Genomic DNA, 20,831 nt, shown 5'->3' on the forward strand with positions numbered 1-20,831 from the left:
ATTATTTATGTCTGTAATAGAGCCCTTTTGTAGGGGAAACCTCATTCTGATTGGCTGGGCCTGGCTCCCATAGATTAGGGCCTAATTTATTTATTTCAATTGACTGATTTCCTTATATGAACTGTAACTCCATAAAATATTTTAAATTGTTGCATTTTGCGTTTAGATTTTTGTTCAGTATATATATATATACAGTGCATTAGGAAAGTACCCCTTGACTTTTTCAAGGGGTACTTTGTTATGTTACAGACTTATTTTAAAACATTTTGTTATGTTACAGACTCATTTTTAAAATTAATGAAATTGTTTTTTTCTTTCTGATCAATTTACACACAATGCATGTTTTAAGACATTTTTGCAAAAAGAAAATTACAAAAATGGAAATATCACATTTACATAGCCAGGTATTTAGAACCTTTCCTCAGCACTTTGTTGAAGCACCTTTGACAGCGATTACACCCTTGTGTCTTCTTGGGTTTGACGCTGTGGCCGTGTCAACGTGGATGGGGGTGTGCTCCCTCTGCTGTCTCCTGAAGTCAACGATCAGCTCCTAGGTTAAGTTGACGTTTAGGGAGAAGTTATGTTCCTGGCACCAATGCCTGGGCCATTACCTCCTCCCTGTAGGCTGTTGCGTCGTTGTTGTTAATCAGGCTTACCACTGTTGTGTCGTCTGCAAAATGAATGATTGAGTTGGAGACGTGCTTGGCCATGTAGCCATGGGTGAACAGGGAGTACAGAACGGAGACATGGTTATTTGAATCGAAATTAGTGTGGCAGATTGCTACATATTGATCCCTGGTTGTGCGTCCCGCTCTCCCTTTCTCTCTCTTTCTCCTGTGTGTTCCCTGAAGTAAAACAATTTATGCTAAGACATTGCTAATGAGAGAGCATGGACACAAATAGGGGGTGAGCCTATTCAAATGTGGTGCAATCAGTGGAGAGGGAGCATGTTGCTGACCACATACCAGGTGACTGATGCAAAAGCCAGTGTTTGACATGAAATCCATATGGCAAGAAGCTGGAGCAAACATCTCACAATCAGATAAACAGAGAGAGAGAGAGAGAGAGAGAGAGAGAGAGAGAGAGAGAGAGATACTGTAGATAGAGAGAATGAGTGAGGGAAAAAGAGACAGCGAGAGAGTGGGAGAAAAGAGATAGAGGTAGAGAAGGAGAATGACAGAGACAGGGAGAAAAACAGAGAAAGAGAGAGAGAGAGAGAGACAAAGGGAGTAAAAGAGAGACTGCATGTGCAGGTGACATTGTTCCCGGTGGCACATTAGGAGGCACTGGGACAAAAGCCCAAGTACTCTGTATCTCCTGGGAGGAGAGAGAGAGAGCTGTTATACTGTGGAGGACTGGAGGACTGGAGGACGGGAGGATAGCCAGGTTTAACATTCAGAAAGTGAAAGAATGTATTTGAAGTAGTGTTAACTCTTGTGCTGTCTTAAGGGTCAAACACGAGCAGAGAAAACCCCCGAAATGATATTTTTTCAACTTGAAATTTGATGACTTTTCTTAGGGTGATCCGAACATTAGAAAAAGTGAAACATCGCCTTTACTCATTTTTCCATGAAAGCTGTACACCATCAGCTGTACAAAAATTGTCTTAGGGTCATTTTTCACCCGGGAATGTTATAATATAATTTACACACGACAAAAACCACAAAGAATCACACACACACACACACACACACACACACACACACACACACACACACACACACACACACACACACACACACACACACACACACACACACACAAACACACACACACACACACACACACACACACACACACACACACACACACACACACACACACACTCACACTCACACTCACACACACACACACACACACACACACACACACACAATGAGAAATTGAGATGATGTGTTCTAATGATTGAACTCAGCCAGCAGCTCCTGAAGAGGAAGTTAGAAAGAACAAGCCTGAGCTCCCGCCTGCACTCCTCGCAACAAGGGGGAGAGAGGCCTTCTCATCAAAGTTTGCCTTCACCCCCACCACCATTCTAGTTTCTTACCTCCCATTGAGGAACAAGAATGTGGTCCTCCTAAGCACACTGCACAAAATAGCTGAGATCAGAGATCATGAGGATGGAAGCCAGCCATCATCCTGGACTACAACCACAACAAAGGAGGCATGGACAACCTGGACAAGGTGATTGGAACTTACAGCTGCAGGAGGATGACTGCCCGCTGGCCCCTGGTCATCTTCAATAACATCATTGATGTGTCCTCATATAATGCCTTTGTGATATGGAACAAGATCAACCTTACCTGGTTGCCTGATAAGCGGAACAAGAGGATGGTGTTCCTGGAGCAGCTGGGAAAGGCACATTTAACCCCAGACATTCAAAGGGAGCGCCTCCCCCACACAGTAGCCTCTGCAGCGCTTGTGAAAGCTGTTCAGAGGGCTGAATCTTGTCCTGATCCACCTGAGGCTGCAGCTGGGGCAGGCAAGAGGAGGAGATACCAATTCTGCCCCCCTATGAAGGACTGTAAAACAAACACTATGCGCTGCACATGTGAGAAATACATCTGCCAAGTCCATGCACACACACTTGCATACTGTCCTACATGTGCTAATCAGAGTTGATTGATTCGTGTTCTTCACATTTTTGTTTTGTATCTATTATCTTATTTTATTATTATTTATTGTTGTTGTTTATACACCTTGTGTTTGGGGCCAATGGTTCAAAAATGGGAGAAGACTAGTTTGTTGTAGTTGAATTCCTCATTGTACAGTATATAATAATATATCACTATGTCGACAAAAAAGTTCAAGATTGTTATTGTTTCCCTTCAATAAAATTAATTCAAAACTACTTTCTGCACATTTCTGCTACTGTCTTAGGCTACACAAGTACTATCTCTTGCTAAAAAATGTATGTTTACACCTTTGCAATAATAATAATAATAAAAATAAACCTCTATTTTAGTAAAGAAAACAATTATGACAGGTGTGTTGTAATAAAAACGAGTGGTGTCTACTTACTAAATGCTAAATAAATCTTTCTGCATTGTGGGAATAACCAGGTATTGACAAAGTTTGTGATGAATGACAAGTTGTTTCTTCATGCAAAAAAAAAATTTGGGGTTTAAAATTCAATTAAGCTGCTTTATTTGAGGGGTTTAGTGAAGGCGTGTCATTTTTGACGTTTAGGACAAGGGGGGTATACAGAATGTTAAGACTACACAAAGGTTAAATCTTCTCTGTTAGCAACAGGCAGCCTAGCGGTTAGAGAGGCCATCACTGACTGGAGGGTTACCATTTAAAATCAAATTAAATCCCAGTTCATTCCCTGCTGTTGTGCACTTAAGAAAGGCAGGACAACATTACCTCTCCCCCTAAGAAAATTGCATATGTAGAGTGCATTCGGGAAGTATTCAGACCCCTTGATTTCTTCCACATGTTGTTACGTTTCAAGGTAATTCTCATCAATCTACACACAATACCCCATAATGATGAAGTGAAAACAGGTATTTAAAATGTTTGCAAATGAATAATAAAATGTAAAATGTTATGCCCTTTGCTACTGTATGAGACTCATAATTGAGCTCAGGTGTATCCTGTTTTCATTGATAACCCATGATATGTTTCTACAACTTGATTGGAGTCCACCTGTGGTAAATTCAATTGATTGCACATGATTTGGAAAAGCACACACCTATCTATATAAGGTCCCACAGTTGACAGTGTATGTCCAAGAAAAAAACCAAGCCATGAGGTCGAAGGAATTGTCCATAGAACTCCAAGACAAGATTGTGTCGAGGCACAGATCTGGGGCAGAGTACAAACGTCTCCCAAGAACACAGTGGAAGTAGTTTGGAACCACCAAGACTCTTCCTAGACCTGGCCTCCTGGCCAATCTGAGCAATCGGGGGACAAGGTCCTTGGTCAGGGAGGTGACCAAGAACCCGATGGTCACACTGACAGAGCTCCAGAGGTCCTCTGTGGAGATGGGAGAACCTTCCATAAGGACAACCATCTCTGCAGCACTCCACCAATCAGGCCTTTATGGTAGAGTGCCCAGACGGAAGCCACTCCTCAGTAAAAGGGACCTAAATTACTCAGACCAACTCTTTGGCCTGAATGCTAAGCATCACATCTAGGGGAATGCTGGGACCATCCCTACTGTGGAGCATGGTTGGTGGCAGCATCATGCTGTGGGGATGTTTTTTAGCGGCAGGGGCTGGAAGACTATTCAGGATCGAGAGAAAGATGAACGGAGCAAAATACAAAGAGATCCTTGATGAAAACCTTCTCCAGAGCGCTCAGGAACTCAGACTGGGGCGAAGGTTCACCTTCCAACAGGACAATGACCCTCAACACACAGCCAAGACAATGTAGGCGAGGCTTCGGGACAAGTCTCTGAATGTCCTTGAGTGGCCCAGTCTCTCTGGAGAGACCTGCAAATAACTGTGCAGCAACGCTCCCCATCCAACCTGACAGAGTTTGAGAGGATCTACACTGTAGAATGGGAGAAACTCCCCAAAATACATGTGTGCCAAGCTGGTAGAATCTTACCCAAGAAGACCCGAGGCTGTAATCTCTGCCAAAAGTGCTTCAACAATGTACTGCATAAAGGGTCTGAATACTTATGTAAATGGAATATTTCTATTTTTTACAAGTGTGAAAAATTGTCTAAAAACCTGTTTTCGCTTTGTCATTATTGGGTAGATTGATGAGGGGAAAAAAATAATTGTATACATTTTAGAACAAAGCTATAAAGTAACAAAATGTGGGAAAAGTCAAGGGGTCTGAATACTTTCCGAATGCACTGCATGTGCTTGTATGTGTGTCTTTCGGAGGAGTTGGGTTAAAAGTGGAAGTCAAACTTCGGGTGGGTCTTGTGTGCAATGACCAATAAAGTGATCTTTATCTGATTTTGATACAGTATGTTTTGAGCTTATAAAAAATGTGTTTTGTGCATATCATTTTTTATGGATAAAATATTAAATTTGCCCTTTACTACCAAATCCCATAGAAACGCATTGAATAACAGATTCATAAATGGCAAAATCAAAGACATAAAACACTTTTTCACAAGGAATAAGGTTTTTGAAGTGTCTGTTTAGGAGATATAAGAAAGCTCAGGAAATATACACTACCGCTCAAAAGTTTGGTGTCACTGGCAGCTTCATTAAATAGCACCGGCAAAACAACAGTCTCAACGTCAACAGTGAAGAAGCGACTCCGGGATGCTGGTCTTCTAGGCAGAGTTGCAATCAAAAAGCCATATCTCAGACTGGCCAATAAAAATAAAAGATTAAGATGGACAAAAGAACACAGACACTGGACAGAGGAACTCTGCCTAGAAGGCCAGCATCCCGGAGTCGCCTCTTCACTGTTGACGTTGAGACTGGTGTTTTGCGGATACTATTTAATGAAGCTGCCAGTTGAGGACTTGTGAGTCATCTGTCTCTCAAACTAGACACTCTAATGTACTTGTCCTCTTGCTCAGTTGTGCACCAGGGCCTCCCACTCTTCTTTCTATTCTGGTTAGTGCCAGTATGCGCTGTTCTGTGAAGGGAGTAGTACACAGCGTTGTACGAGATCTTCAGTTTCTTGGCAATTTCTCGCATGGAATTGCCTTCATTTCTCAGAACAAGAATAGACTGATGAGTTTCAGTTTTTTGTTTCTGGCCATTTTGAGCCTGTAATTGAACCCACGAATGCTGATGCTCCAGATATTCAACTAGTCTAAAGAAGGCCAGTTTTAATCAGCACAACAGTTTTGAGCTGTGCTAACATAATTCCAAAAGGGTTTTTGAATGATCAATTAGCCTTTTAAAATGATAAACTTGATTAGCTAACACAACGTGCCATTGGAACACAGGAGCGATGGCTGCTGATAATGGGCCTCTGTACACCTATGTAGATATTCCATAAAAAATCAGACGTTTCCAGCTACAATAGCCATTTACAACATTAACAATGTCTACACTGTATTTCTGATCAAACTTTTCAATGGTAGTTTATATAAAATCAAATAACAATTCTTTAGGCGCAAAACTACCTCCATACTTGCATTCATTTTTCAAACCAATACCGGTTACATTCAGATGAGTCCCTTGACTCTTGTGGTGATAGTAGGTGTAGAGAATTTGTCAAGCTCGGCCACCTTTCACCGCATATGCGGAAGGCCGCAATAGGTGGATGCCATAGATTGAGACACAGACCATGCCAAAAAATATATCTCTCGTTTATGTTACGTAGATTGACGCACCGGTGCCTCAATAGAGTCTTAAGGATTAATATAATAAAAATCGACTCTAGGGGGTTTTAAGATAGTGAGAAAAACTCTAATGCATGTTTGTCATTGTATGCAATATTTTGTTAATGACTGTCACAAACAATGAGCATTTCCACTGGCTTTGTTCACTTCCATTCTGTAACACAATGAAGAGGTTTTGTACCACCTGCGCTCTGAGTCAGGAAGAGGCTGCTACTTTGATTATAGGGGATGGAGTATATCTGCAGTCACTGGCACCACACCCCGCTGGGATAAGTGGTGGTTAAGACACAGTGCATCCTGGGTAGTCTCAGAGAAGGAAGTGGGCATGCTGAAAGATGCGCTACACACGATTCCCCTGAAAGTGAGCAAAACAAATAAGAGTAGGGGTAAAAGAAAGAAGGAGATGAAATATTACAAAACATCCAGAAGATTAAGTTGGATTGAGTACATGATGTTTTTAGCCTAGCGCTGCTAGCTAGCGGGGATAGGTTGTGTTGTGAGGTAGTGCAGGGAGCACAGGACAAAGGAGAGTGATGGTAAGTGATAGTTCACATTGCTTTTGTAATCGCAGTGTTAGCTCAGACATCTGCAGGAGATGAGTAGTAATATTTGTCCTAGCACAGCATTTGGTTTTGGCCCCAAGTTACAAGACAATGTTCACCCTCTGTTGCGGGTGTAATTATGTTTTTCTTATCTGCGGTATGTCCTCAATCACACAGAGCAGAGATCCTCTACCCAAATGGAGCAGAGTTCAGACTGAAGAGAAAAACAGAGTGGAATCAACAGACTGATATAGATATACAGTATATACAGACAGATATAGCCCATCTGTAAACATCTGTAACCAGCCCATCTATCTACCTACCTCATCCCCATACAGTATTTATTTATTTATCTTGCTCCTTTGCACCCCTGTATCTCTACTTGCACATTCATCTTCTGCACATCTACCATTCCAGTGTCTATATTGTAATTACTTCGCGACCATGGCCTATTTATTGCCTTAACTCCCTTATCTTACCTCATTTGCACTCACTGTATCTAGACTTTTCTTTTCTTTTGTTCTACTGTATTATTGACTATGTTTTGTTTATTCTATGTGTAACTCTGTGTTTTTGTATGTGTCGAATTGCTATACTTTATCTTGGCCAGGTCGCAGTTGCAAATGAGAACATGTTCTCAACTAGCCTACCTGGTTAAATAAAGGTGAAATAAAACAATTTTAAAAATTAAAAATAAATATCAAACCTGTAGACTGTAGACCTGATCTGAATAAAGATACACACAATTTAAATTAAATAAATAATGGCTATTTAAATATCTATTTTCACTTGGATCATTTTATGAAGGTCCAGTGCATGGCGGTATAGCAATATATACTGTACTGTGGATAACATTGTAGCCAGTAACTACAGTGCTAACTGTAGCACTACCTAGCTGATTCAATGTTAGGGCTTTATCATTGATTTTCTGTCCACCTCAGTAGGGCAACACCACCGGACTCTTGGATTCTGTGGATGGACTGAGGCACGGTAGAGATTGGTAGGGTACATGCTGTTAGTGGTGGAGGGCAGAGAACAGGGTCACTGACTGGAATGATACAGAACATAGGCTTTACCTGCAGAATAGCAAAGCCACGCACATTCTCTCTTTGCAAAAGACCCATGTGAAGGTGTGTGCAGCAAGCACTGTTAACAACCTGTCTGGATCAATATACAGTGCCTTGCGAAAGTATTCGCCCCCCTTGAACTTTGCAACCTTTTGCCACATTTCAGGCTTCAAACATAAAGATATAAAACTGTATTTTTTTGTGAAGAATCAACAACAAGTGGGACACAATCATGAAGTGGAACGACATTTATTGGATATTTCAAACTTTTTTAACAAATCAAAAACTTAAAAATTGGTCGTGCAAAATTATTCAGCCCCTTTACTTTCAGTGCAGCAAACTCTCTCCAGAAGTTCAGTGAGGATCTCTGAATGATCCAATGTTGACCTAAATGACTAATGATGATAAATACAATCCACCTGTGTGTAATCAAGTCTCCGTATAAATGCACCTGCACTGTGATAGTCTCAGAGGTCCGTTAAAAGCGCAGAGAGCATCATGAAGAACAAGGAACACACCAGGCAGGTCCGAGATACTGTTGTGAAGAAGTTTAAAGCCGGATTTGGATACAAAAAGATTTCCCAAGCTTTAAACATCCCAAGGAGCACTGTGCAAGCGATAATATTGAAATGGAAGGAGTATCAGACCACTGCAAATCTACCAAGACCTGGCCATCCCTCTAAACTTTCAGCTCATACAAGGAGAAGACTGATCAGAGATGCAGCCAAGAGGCCCATGATCACTCTGGATGAACTGCAGAGATCTACAGCTGAGGTGGGAGACTCTGTCCATAGGACAACAATCAGTTGTATATTGCACAAATCTGGCCTTTATGGAAGAGTGGCAAGAAGAAAGCCATTTCTTAAAGATATCCATAAAAAGTGTCATTTAAAGTTTGCCACAAGCCACCTGGGAGACACACCAAACATGTGGAAGAAGGTGCTCTGGTCAGATGAAACCAAAATTGAACTTTTTGGCAACAATGCAAAACGTTATGTTTGGCGTAAAAGCAACACAGCTCATCACCCTGAACACACCATCCCCACTGTCAAACATGGTGGTGGCAGCATCATGGTTTGGGCCTGCTTTTCTTCAGCAGGGACAGGGAAGATGGTTAAAATTGATGGGAAGATGGATGGAGCCAAATACACGACCATTCTGGAAGAAAACCTGATGGAGTCTGCAAAAGACCTGAGACTGGGACGGAGATTTGTCTTCCAACAAGACAATGATCCAAAACATAAAGCAAAATCTACAATGGAATGGTTCAAAAATAAACATATCCAGGTGTTAGAATGGCCAAGTCAAAGTCCAGACCTGAATCCAATCGAGAATCTGTGGAAAGAACTGAAAACTGCTGTTCACAAATGCTCTCCATCCAACCTCACTGAGCTCAAGCTGTTTTGCAAGGAGGAATGGGAAAAAATGTCAGTCTCTCGATGTGCAAAACTGATAGAGACATACCCCTAGCGACTTACAGCTGTAATTGCAGCAAAAGGTGGCGCTACAAAGTATTAACTTAAGGGGGCTGAATAATTTTGCACGCCCAATTTTTCAGTTTTTGATTTGTTAAAAAAGTTTGAAATATCCAATAAATGTCGTTCCACTTCATGATTGTGTCCCACTTGTTGTTGATTCTTCACAAAAAAATACAGTTTTATATCTTTATGTTTGAAGCCTGAAATGTGGCAAAAGGTTGCAAAGTTCAAGGGGGCCGAATACTTTCGCAAGTCACTGTATATATATATTTAATTAAGGTATCAAACTCCCTACCCAGTATAGGGAATGTAAACAATAACAGACATAAAAACAAACACAAATGACATGTTACCTATAGCCTCACTAGAATAGCTGACTTAACACAATATAAAATGTGTGGATAATGAGGTACAGTGCACAACTATCCATACACTAGTGCATGTCGGCCATACACACATACAGAATAAAACAGTGCATATTTACTTTTATCTTACTTTTCCCTGGGTCAGCTGAATGCATACAACATGAAAGCGCGTTAGCATCAAGAGGAGAGCAAAGAAAAAGAGAAAGCTGAAGTGGGAGGAGGTGGTGGGAGAGATATTTGGCAATAATTGGTTGTGCATGACTCAAACCATTATATTTATCTTTTCATCTATTATTATTGACATGTTATTCAACAACCCCAGTGATATCTCACCTTACAATACTAGTACGTGTTATGTATTAGAAATCACCTGACATGCAATACTATTATGCATATAAAGTACATTCAACATGCTTTGTGAGAACTTTGTATGAATGTTTGCTGGATAAAGAAATGACAATTAAGTGATTACCACTAGAGGTGAGGATGTATCATGTTAGCTACTAGAGATGTGGATGTATCATGTTAGCTACTAGAGGTGTGGATGTATCATGTTAGCAACTAGAGGTGTGGATGTATCATGTTAGCTACCAGAGATGTGGATGTATCATGTTTACCACTAGAGATGTGGATGTATCATGTTTACCAGAGATGTGGATGTATCATGTTAGCTACTAGAGGTGTGGATGTATCATGTTAGCTACTAGAGGTGTGGATGTATCATGTTAGCTACTAGAGGTGTGGATGTATCACGTTAGCTACTAGAGGTGTGGATGTGTTATGTTTACCACTAGAGATGTGGATGTATCATGTTAACTACTAGAGGTGTGGATGTGTCATGTTTACCACTAGAGATGTGGATGTATCATGTTAGCAACTAGAGATGTGGATGTATCATGTTAGCTACTAGAGGTGTGGATGTATCATGTTAGCTACCAGAGATGTGGATGTATCATGTTAGCTACCAGAGATGTGGATGTATCATGTTAGCTACTAGAGGTGTGGATCTATCTTGTTAGCTACTAGAGGTGTGGATGTATCATGTTAGCTACTAGAGGTGTGGAGGTATCATGTTAGCTACTAGAGGTGTGGATGTATCATGTTAGCAACTAGAGATGTGGATGTATCATGTTAGCTACTAGAGGTGTGGATGTATCATGTTAGCAACTAGAGGTGTGGATGTATCATGGTAGCTACTAGAGATATGGATGTATCATGTTAGCTACTAGAGGTGTGGATGTATCATGTTAGCTACCAGAGATGTGGAAGTATCATGTTAGCTGCTAGAGGTGTGGATGTATCATGTTAGCTACTAGAGATGTGGATGCATCATGTTTAGCACCAGAGGTGTGGATGTATCATGCTAGCTACTAGAGGTGTGGATGTATCATGTTTAGCACCAGAGATGTGGATGTATCATGTTAGCTACTAGAGGTGTGGATGAATCATGTTTAGCACCAGAGATGTGGATGTATCATGTTAGCTACTAGAGGTGTGGATGTATCATGTTAGCTACTAGAGATGTGGATGTGTCATGTTTAGCACCAGAGGTGTGGATGTATCATGCTAACTACTACAGGTGTGGATGTATCATGTTTAGCACCAGAGATGTGGATGTATCATGTTAGCTACTAGAGGTGTGGCTGTATCATGTTTAGCACCAGAGGTGTGGCTGTATCATGTTAGCTACTAGAGATGTGGATGTATCATGTTAGCTACAAGAGATGTGGATGAATCATGTTTAGCACTAGAGATGTGGATGTATCATGTTAGCTACTAGAGATGTGGATGTATCATGTTAGCTGCTAGAGATGTGGATGTATCATGTTAACTACTAGCGATGTGGATGTATCATGTTAGCTACTAGAGATGTGGATGTATCATGTTAGCTACTAGAGGTGTGGATGTATCATGTTAGCTACTAGAGATGTGGATGTATCATGTTAACTACCAGCGATGTGGATGTATCATGTTAGCTACTAGAGATGTGGATGTATCATGTTAGCTACTAGAGATGTGGATGTATCATGTTAGCTACTAGAGGTGTGGATGTATCATGTTAGCTACTAGAGATGTGGATGTATCATGTTAGCTACTAGAGGTGTGGCTGTATCATGCTAGCTACTAGAGGTATGGATGTATCATGTTTAGCACCAGAGATGTGGATGTATAATGTTAGCTACTAGAGATGTGGATGTTTCATGTTTAGCACCAGAGGTGTGGATGTATCATGTTAATAATAGAATAGGGATGGGCCCTAGCTAGCTCATTTAAATTACTTATGATGGCTTCTGTTATTGTAGGAATTACCTGGGTTCTGTAACCAATTTGCTCTCCTTCATTCCTACTATGAGGCACATAGGTGGGAGTGAATTAAAGGAACTCTAAATCAATATGTCTAGTACAGAGAAGAAGAAAAAAGGAGGGAGAGTGAGAGAGAGAGGGAGAGAGAGAGAGAGAGGGAGAGAGAGAGGGAGAGAGAGAGAGAGAGAGAGAGAGAGAGAGAGAGAGAGAGAGAGAGAGAGAGAGAGAGAGAGAGAGAGAGAGAGAGAGATAGATAGAGGGAGAGAGAGAGAGAGAGAGAGAGAGAGAGAGAGAGAGAGAGAGAGAGAGAGAGAGAGAGAGAGAGAGAGAGAGAGAGAGAGAGAGAGAGAGAGAGAGAGAGAGAGAGAGAGAGAGAGAGAGAGAGAGAGAGAGAGAGAGAGAGAGAGAGAGAGAGAGAGAGAGAGAGAGAGAGAGAGAGAACAAGAGAGGCAGTGAGAGAGAGAGAAAGAGAGAGAGAGAACAAGTTCCTGTTGGCCTATACACTACATAACACGGGACAACAGGAAGGGTGGAAAGATACATTTACAAAACCTGGAATGGAAGAAAAACAGGGTGAGTTTAAGTAGGGAGAAGGGGGAGGGTAAGTAATTATCCTTTCAAGCCTAATTTGAGGTGCTGTTTGAAATTAACCTATGCAAATGAGTGGGCTACAACACGCCACCACAGTGAGGACCGCAGTGACTCAGCCGTAACAAGAACAGGTTGGATATGTTTTTTTTTCCTTCACATCATGATCGCCAATCCTTCATGTGGCCATTGTTTCCCAAGCAAACTATATACTGGATATAGGGTCACAAACAGGTCCCACATTTTGTCCCTAGTCCTGCGTCTCGCAACCAAAGGATCATGTGCCGCCTTTAATCCACAAATTAAAAAAGGTTGATCCAACCTGTCTCTTTTTGCAGTCACGTTGTGCTTATGACAACATATACTGTATACAGTTGAAGTCAGAATTTTACATACACTTATGTTGGAGTCATTAAAACTCGTTTTTCAACCACTCCACAAATTTCTTGTTAACAAACTATAGCTTTGGTAAGTCGGTTAGGACATCTACTTTGTGCATGACAAGTAATTTTTCCAACAATTGTTTGCAGACAGATTATTTAATTTATAATTCACTGTATCACAATTCCAGTGGGTCAGAAGTTTACATACACTCAGTTGACTGTGCCTTTGACAAACTGACAAATGGACAATGACCCCAAGCATACTTCCAAAGTTGTGGCAAACTGGTTTAAGGACAACAAAGTCAAGGTATTGGAGTGGCCATCACAAAGCCCTGACCTCAATCCTATAGAACATTTGTGGTCAGGAATGAAAAAGCGAGCAAGGAGGCCGACAAACCTGACTCGGTTACACCAGCTGTGTCAGGAGGAATGGGCCAAAATTCACCCAACATTGTGGGAAGCTTGTGGAAGGCTCCCCAAAACGTTTTACCCAAGTTAAACAATTTAAAGGCAATACTAACAAATACTAATTGAGTGTATGTAAATTTCTGACCCAATGGGAATGTGATGAAAGAAATAATTCTGAAATAAATGATTCTAACTACTATTATTCTGACATTTCACATTCTTAAAATAAAGTGGTGATCCTAACTGACCTAACACAGGGAATTTTTACGAGGATTATATTAAACTTCCGACTTCAACTGTATATCATAAGAATGTGATATCGGTACTGTTGAACACATCTCGTTGTTGAGATCTGATATTCTACACAGCGCAAAATGAGACATAGGCAAATGTTATATTTTCAAACCAATCCAATTTGTCAAATCCTTTCAGGCTTAATCCCAGCAAAATTTGGTGAGGACAGATAACTAAAAATGTGCTTCTAACGAAGAGCTATACAAGTAAGTAGGCCTACATAGCCATGTTAGGCCGAAAGATACAAGGCCATTTCGTCAAACTTGTGAGGCGCTCCATGCTCAGTAGTTGCTCACTTAAAATAGTACTAGGCTATGTGTGCTTCAATTAGCTCACTTTTGTGTGCAGTAGGAGGGAGAGTTTTGTGTGCAGTAGGAGGGAGAGTTTTGTGTGCAGTAGAAGGGAGAGTTTTGTGATTAGTAGGAGGGAGAGTTTTGTGTGCAGTAGGAGGGAGAGTTTTGTGTGCAGTAGGAGGGAGAGTTTTGTGTGCAGTAGAAGGGAGAGTTTTGTGTTTAGTAGGAGGGAGAGTTTTGTGTGCAGTAGAAGGGAGAGTTTTGTGTATCGAGGTGCTGCCAACATTTTTTTGTATTAATGTAGGCTACACTGTCCCGTTAATTTCCCACATGTTGGTATTTAAAATGTGATCACACTAGATATTCTACTGAGGACTGAAGTACTTTATATTGAACTTGCGGGTTGAGAATAAATAAATGTATTACTGTAAATTGGGATGGATTTTTGGGATATGTCTTAATTGTGCTGGCAAGAGTTTATGTTCTTTGCTCTTTGAAACCGTGATATTATGCAGGGCTAACATGTGGGGGGATATGATGATTAGTTCACATTAATGCGATTCTCACAGGAGCAGTCTATTGGATTATCATTTAGACTGGCCTAAAGCCACTCCTGACCCTGGCTAACCTCTGCTACAGTTTAAAGAAGAATCTATCCCATGTGTGTGTGTGTGTGTGTGTGTGTGTGTGTGTGTGTGTGTGTGTGTGTGTGTGTGTGTGTGTGTGTGTGTGTGTGTGTGTGTGTGTGTGTGTGTGTGTGTGTGTGTGTGTGTGCATGCGCATCCATGCTTGTGTGTGTGTGTATTGTGAACCAAAAAATATTCCTCAAGTGTTTGTGTCTGTTTGCAATTTGTGTTTGCAAGTGTATAATGTGTGTGCGTTTAGGTTTATAATTGTTTCTTCAAAAGCACTCCTGAGGAGGAAAGCAGACAAACAGGGAGCGGCGAGTGCCAGAGAGGGGGAACATGTTTAACTGGAGGAGATGAAATGAAACGTGGTGATTTCCCTGACGTCTGCTCCCTCTTAGCAGCTGCTTGCCTCTCTTTGTACCGAATGCTCATAATATTTATTTATTTGTTTGCGGTGCTCTCTCGCCCCCCGTTCAGTTCAACACCCTATGTTCTGCCTTACATTTTTATTCTCATCCCTCCCACTCTGGACTCAGAATTTATCTTTGTTAACCTCTCTTTCTCTACATGGGTTCAAATGGGTATTTATTTTTGTTTAAAATACTTTGAGCATTTGTATTGAGCCTGCCTGGAGTACCAGGTGGACGGGGTTTGTGCTTTTGGGACTATTCCATTGCTTCCATTGTGCCAGATAAACTCAGTCATTCACAGCTAATGTCTCTGAAAGAAAACATATACCATTTGAACCCAGGTCTTCCGAAGCGCTCTGTCTGTCCACCCAGAACCTTGGTCATTGGGTCACAGTATGAATCGTTTTCTTCTTTCTGATCAGCTTGTGATCTAAATGCTAATGAAGAAGGGGCGGAGGCTGTCAGAGGAACTAACTAACTCCTTGGCTGAGTTTGATGAACAGCCCTCAGCATGGGAAGTAAATGGTGAAGTGAGGCACTGGAGTGATGTGATTACACTGATTCATTAGTCTTAATTTATTCTGACATTTTCTTTTTTTCGCCAAACAACTTCTCCAACCTAAAAGTGATCATAATGGTATTCATTCCTGGTGGCGGTGCGTTCAAGACCCTGTGGTGCTGTTTATTCCTGGCGGGGGTGCGTTCAAGACCCTGTGGTGCTGTTTATTCCTGGCGGGGGTGCGTTCAAGACCCTGTGGTGCTGTTTATTCCTGGTGGGGGTGCGTTCAAATCAAATCAAATGGTATTTGCCACATGCGCTGAATACAACACCTTACAGCGAAATGCTTACTTACAAACCCATAACCAACAATGCAGCTTTAAGAAAATAAGTAAGATAAGAATAACAAATAATTAAATCGCAGCAGTAAATAACAATAGCGGGGATATATACAGGGGGTACGGGTACAGAGTCAATGTGGAGGCTATATACAGGGGGTACGGGTACAGAGTCAATGTGGAGGCTATATACAGGGGTACCGGTACAGAGTCAATGTGGAGGCTATATACAGGGGGTACGGGTACAGAGTCAATGTGGAGGATATATACAGGGGTATCGGTACAGAGTCAATGTGGAGGCTATATACAGGGGGTACGGGTACAGAGTCAATGTGGGGGCTATATACAGGGGGTACCGGTACAGAGTCAATGTGGAGGCTATATACATGGGGTACCGGTACAGAGTCAATGTGGAGGCTATATACAGGGGGTACCGGTACAGAGTCAATGTGGAGGCTATATACATGGGGTACCGGTACAGAGTCAATGTGGAGGCTATATACAGGGGGTACGGGTACAGAGTCAATGTGGAGGCTATATACATGGGGTACCGGTACAGAGTCAATGTGGAGGCTATATACAGGGAGACCAGTACAGAGTCAATGTGGAGGCTATATACATGGGGTACGGGTACAGAGTCAATGTGGAGGCTATATACATGGAGTACCGGTACAGAGTCAATGTGGAGGCTATATACAGGGAGACCAGTACAGAGTCAATGTGGAGGCTATATACATGGGGTACGGGTACAGAGTCAATGTGGAGGCTATATACAGGGGGTACCGGTACAGAGTCAGTGTGTCAATGTGCGGGGACACCGGTGTCGAGGTAATTGAGGCATTTATGTACACGTACAGTAGGTAGAGTTTTTAAAGTGGCTATGCATAGATAATAAGATAGAGTAGCAGCAACACAAGGGGGGGGGGCAATGCAAATAGTCTGGGTAGCCATTTGATTAGCCGTTCAGGAGTCTTATGGCTTGGGAGAAGAAGCTGTTTAGAAGCCTCTTGGACCAAGACTTGGCGCTCTGGTACCGCATGCCGTGCGGTAGCAGAGAGAACAGTTTATGACTAGGGTGGATGGAATCTTTGACAATTTTTAGGGCCTTCCTCTGACACCGCCTGGTATAGAGGTCCTGCATGGCACTAAGCTTGGCCCCGGTGATGTACTGGGCCATACGCAATACCCTCTGTAGTGCCTTGCGGTCGGAGGCCGAGCAGTTGCCATATCAGGCGGCTGTAAATCCTTTTGAGGATCTGAGGACCCATGCCAAATCTTTTCAGTCTCTTGAGGGGGAATAGGTTTTGTCATGCCCTCTTCACGACTGTCTTGGTGTGATTGAACCATGTTAGTTTGTTGGTGATGTGGACGCCAAGGAACTTGAAGCTCTCAACCTGCTCCACTACAGCCCCGCCGATGAGAATAGGCTGTCTTATCGTCTATAGGCTGTCTTATCGTTGTCGGTGACACTATTGTGTCATCAGCAAACTTAATTATTGTGTTGGAATCGTGCCTGGCCGTGCAGTCATGAGTGAAAAGGGAGTACAGGAGGGGACTGATCACGCACCCCTGAGGGGCCAGCGTGGCGGATGTGGTGTTACCTACCCTTACCACCTGGGGGGCGGCCCATCAGGAAGTCCAGGACCCAGTTGCAGAGAGATGCATTTAGTCCCAGGGTCCTTACCTTAGTGATGATGTTGAACGCTGAGTTGTAGTCAATGAATAGCATTCTCGCAAAAGTGTTCATTTTGTCCAGGTGGGAAAGGGCAGTGTGGACTGCAATAGAGATTGCATCATCTATGAATAAGTTGGTGCTGTTTGCAAATTGGAGTTGGGTCTAGGTTTTCTGGGATAATGGTGTTGATGTGAGCCATGACCAGCCTTTCAAAACATTTCATGGGGTACATTAGTGTCCTTGTGCACAGGAACTATTGTGGTCTATTTGAAACATGTTGGTATTACAGACTCAGACAGGGAGAGGTTGAAAATGTCAGTGAAGACACTTGCCAGTTGGTCAACGCATGCTTGGAGTAGACGTCCTGGTAATCTGTCTGGCCCAGCGAGCTTTTGAATGTGGACCTGTTTAAAGGTCTTTTTCACATCGGCTGCAGAGAACGTGATCACACAGTCATCTGGAACAGCTGATGCACTCATGCATGTTTCACTGTTGCTTGCCTCAAAGCGAGCATAGAATTTATTTAGCTCGTCTGGTAGGCTCGTGTCACTGGGTTGTGCTTCCCTTTGTAGTCTGTAATAGCCCTGCCACAACCGTCGAGCGATTTGACAACATCCGGTGAAATGGCAGAGCGCCAAATTCAAATTAAACTATTATAAATATTTAACTTTCATACAATCACAAGACAATACACCAAATTAAAGCTTTACTTCTTGTTAATCTAGCCACCGTGTCAGATTTAAAAAAGGCTTTACGGCGAAAGCAAACCATGCTATTATCTGAGGACAGCACCCCATCAAACAAACACAGACAGTCATATTTCATCCCGCCAGGCGCGCAACAAAATGCAGAAATAACGATATAATTCATGCCTTACATTTGAAGAGCTTCTTATGTTGGCACTCCAATACGTCCCATAAACATCACAAATGGTCCTTTTGTTCGATTACTTCCGTCGTTACATATCCAAAATTTCCATTTATTTGGCGCGTTTGATCCAGAAAAACACCGGTTCCAACTCGCGCAACATGACTACAAAATATCTAATAACTTATCTGTAATCCTTGTCCAAACATTTCAAACAACTTTCCTGATACAACTTTAGTTATTTTTTAACGTAAATAATCGCTAAAATTTAAGACAGGTTAAACTGCGTTCAATAGCAGATAAAAACAAAGTGGAGCGAGCTTTCTGGTCGTGCGCCCCTAACAAACAGTACACTTCACTCGACCCTCGCTCTGAGCTGCCCTACTTCTTCATTTCTCAAAGGAAAACCATCAACCAATTTCTAAAGACTGTTGACATCCAGTGGAAGTGATACATCCCCATAGAAAATCTAGATCCCCATAGAAATCTAATTTGAAAGAGAGTGACCTCAAAACAAAATTCCTGGATAGTTTGTCCTCGGGCTTTCGCCTGCCAAATAAGTTCTGTTATACTCACAGACATTATTCAAACAGTTATAGAAACGTCAGAGTGTTTTCTATTGAGATATACTAATAACATGCATATCTTAGCTTCTGGGCCTGAGTAGCGGGCCCGGGTTCCGGGTTAGAGTCCTTGAGAGCGGCAGCTCTAGCCTTTAGCTCAGTGTGAATTCTGCCTGTAATCCATGGCTTCTGGTTGGGGTATGTACGTACAGTCACTGTGGGATGACGTCCTCGATGCAGTTATTGATAAAGCCAGTGACTGATGAGGTGTACTTCTGAATGCCATTGGAAGAATCCCGGAACATATTCTAGTCCATGCTAGAAAAATGGTAGTGTAGTTTAGCATCTGCTTCGTCTAACCACTTTTTTATAGACCAGGTCACTGGAGCTTCCTGCTTAAATTTGAGCTTGTAGGAATCAGGAGTATAGAATTATGGTCAGATTTGCCAAATGGAGGGCGAGAGAGAGCTTTGTACGCATCTCTGTGTGTGGTGAATAGGTGATCTAGAATTGTTTTCCCTCTGGTTGCACATTTTACAAGCTGATAGAAATGAGGTAAAACTGATTTAAGTTTCCCTGCATTAAAGTCCCTGGCCACTAGGAGCGCTGCCTCTGGATGAAACTTTTCCTGTTTCCTTATGTCGGAGTACAGCTCATTGAGTGCAGTTTTAGTGCCAGCCTTGGTCTGTTGTTGTATGTAGACAGCTACGAAAAATGCAGATGCAATCTCTATGTAGATAGTGTGGTCTACAGCTTATCATAACATACCCTATCTCAGGCGAGCAAAACCTTGAGACTTCTTTAGATCTCGTGCACAAGCTGATGTTTACAAATATGCCTAATTCCCCTGCCCCGTGTCTTACCAGACAGAGGCTGCTGTTCTGTCCTGCCGATACAGTGTATAATCCGCCAGCTGTATGCGCCTAATGTCATCGTTCAGCCACGACTCGATGAAACATAAGACATTACAGATTTTAATGTCCCGTTGGTAGGGTATACATGCTTTCAGTTCGGCCCATTTATTTTCCAGCGATTGAACGTTCGCTAGCAGAATGGAAGGCATGGGCAGATTAGCCACTCATCGCCTGATCCTCACAAGGCATCCTGATCTCTTTCCGAAAAAAACCTACATTTCCTTTTTCAGCGAAACATGGGGATCTGGGCCTGGTCGAGTGTCGAGTAGTATATCCCTCGCGTCCAACTCATTGAAGAAGATGAGTGGTGCTGTTTTTTCCTGGTGGAGGTGCATTCAAGACCCGGTGGTGCTGTTTATTCCTGGTGGCGGTGCGTTCAAGACCCGGTGGTGCTGTTTATTCCTGGTGGCGGTGCGTTCAAGACCCGGTGGTGCTGTTTATTCCTGGTGGCGGTGCGTTCAAGACCCGGTGGTGCTGTTTATTCCTGGTGGTGGTGCGTTCAAGACCCGGTGGTGCTGTTTATTCCTGGTGGCGGTGCGTTCAAGACCCGGTGGTGCTGTTTATTCCTGGTGGCGGTGCGTTCAAGACCCGGTGGTGCTGTTTATTCCTGGTGGAGGTGCGTTCAAGACCCGGTGGTGCTGTTTATTCCTGGCAGGGTGTTTGCTCAAAACCAAATAATGAAGGTAAACTGTGCCAATGCATGCAAGATAATATGATAATAAGATATTATGATGATAAGATAATGTGATAACATTATAATAAGAAAATATGATAACATGATATTTTGATAATATGATAATAAGCTATAAGCTATGACAATATGGTAATATGATAATATGATAATAGGATACTATGATAATTTTATAATATGATAACATTAGAATAAGAAAATATGATAATACGATTATATGATAAGAATATAATAAGATACAACAATATGGTAAAATGATAA

This window comes from Oncorhynchus kisutch, linkage group LG9 (genome assembly GCF_002021735.2).
Source record: "Oncorhynchus kisutch isolate 150728-3 linkage group LG9, Okis_V2, whole genome shotgun sequence".
Classification (NCBI taxonomy): domain Eukaryota; kingdom Metazoa; phylum Chordata; class Actinopteri; order Salmoniformes; family Salmonidae; genus Oncorhynchus; species Oncorhynchus kisutch.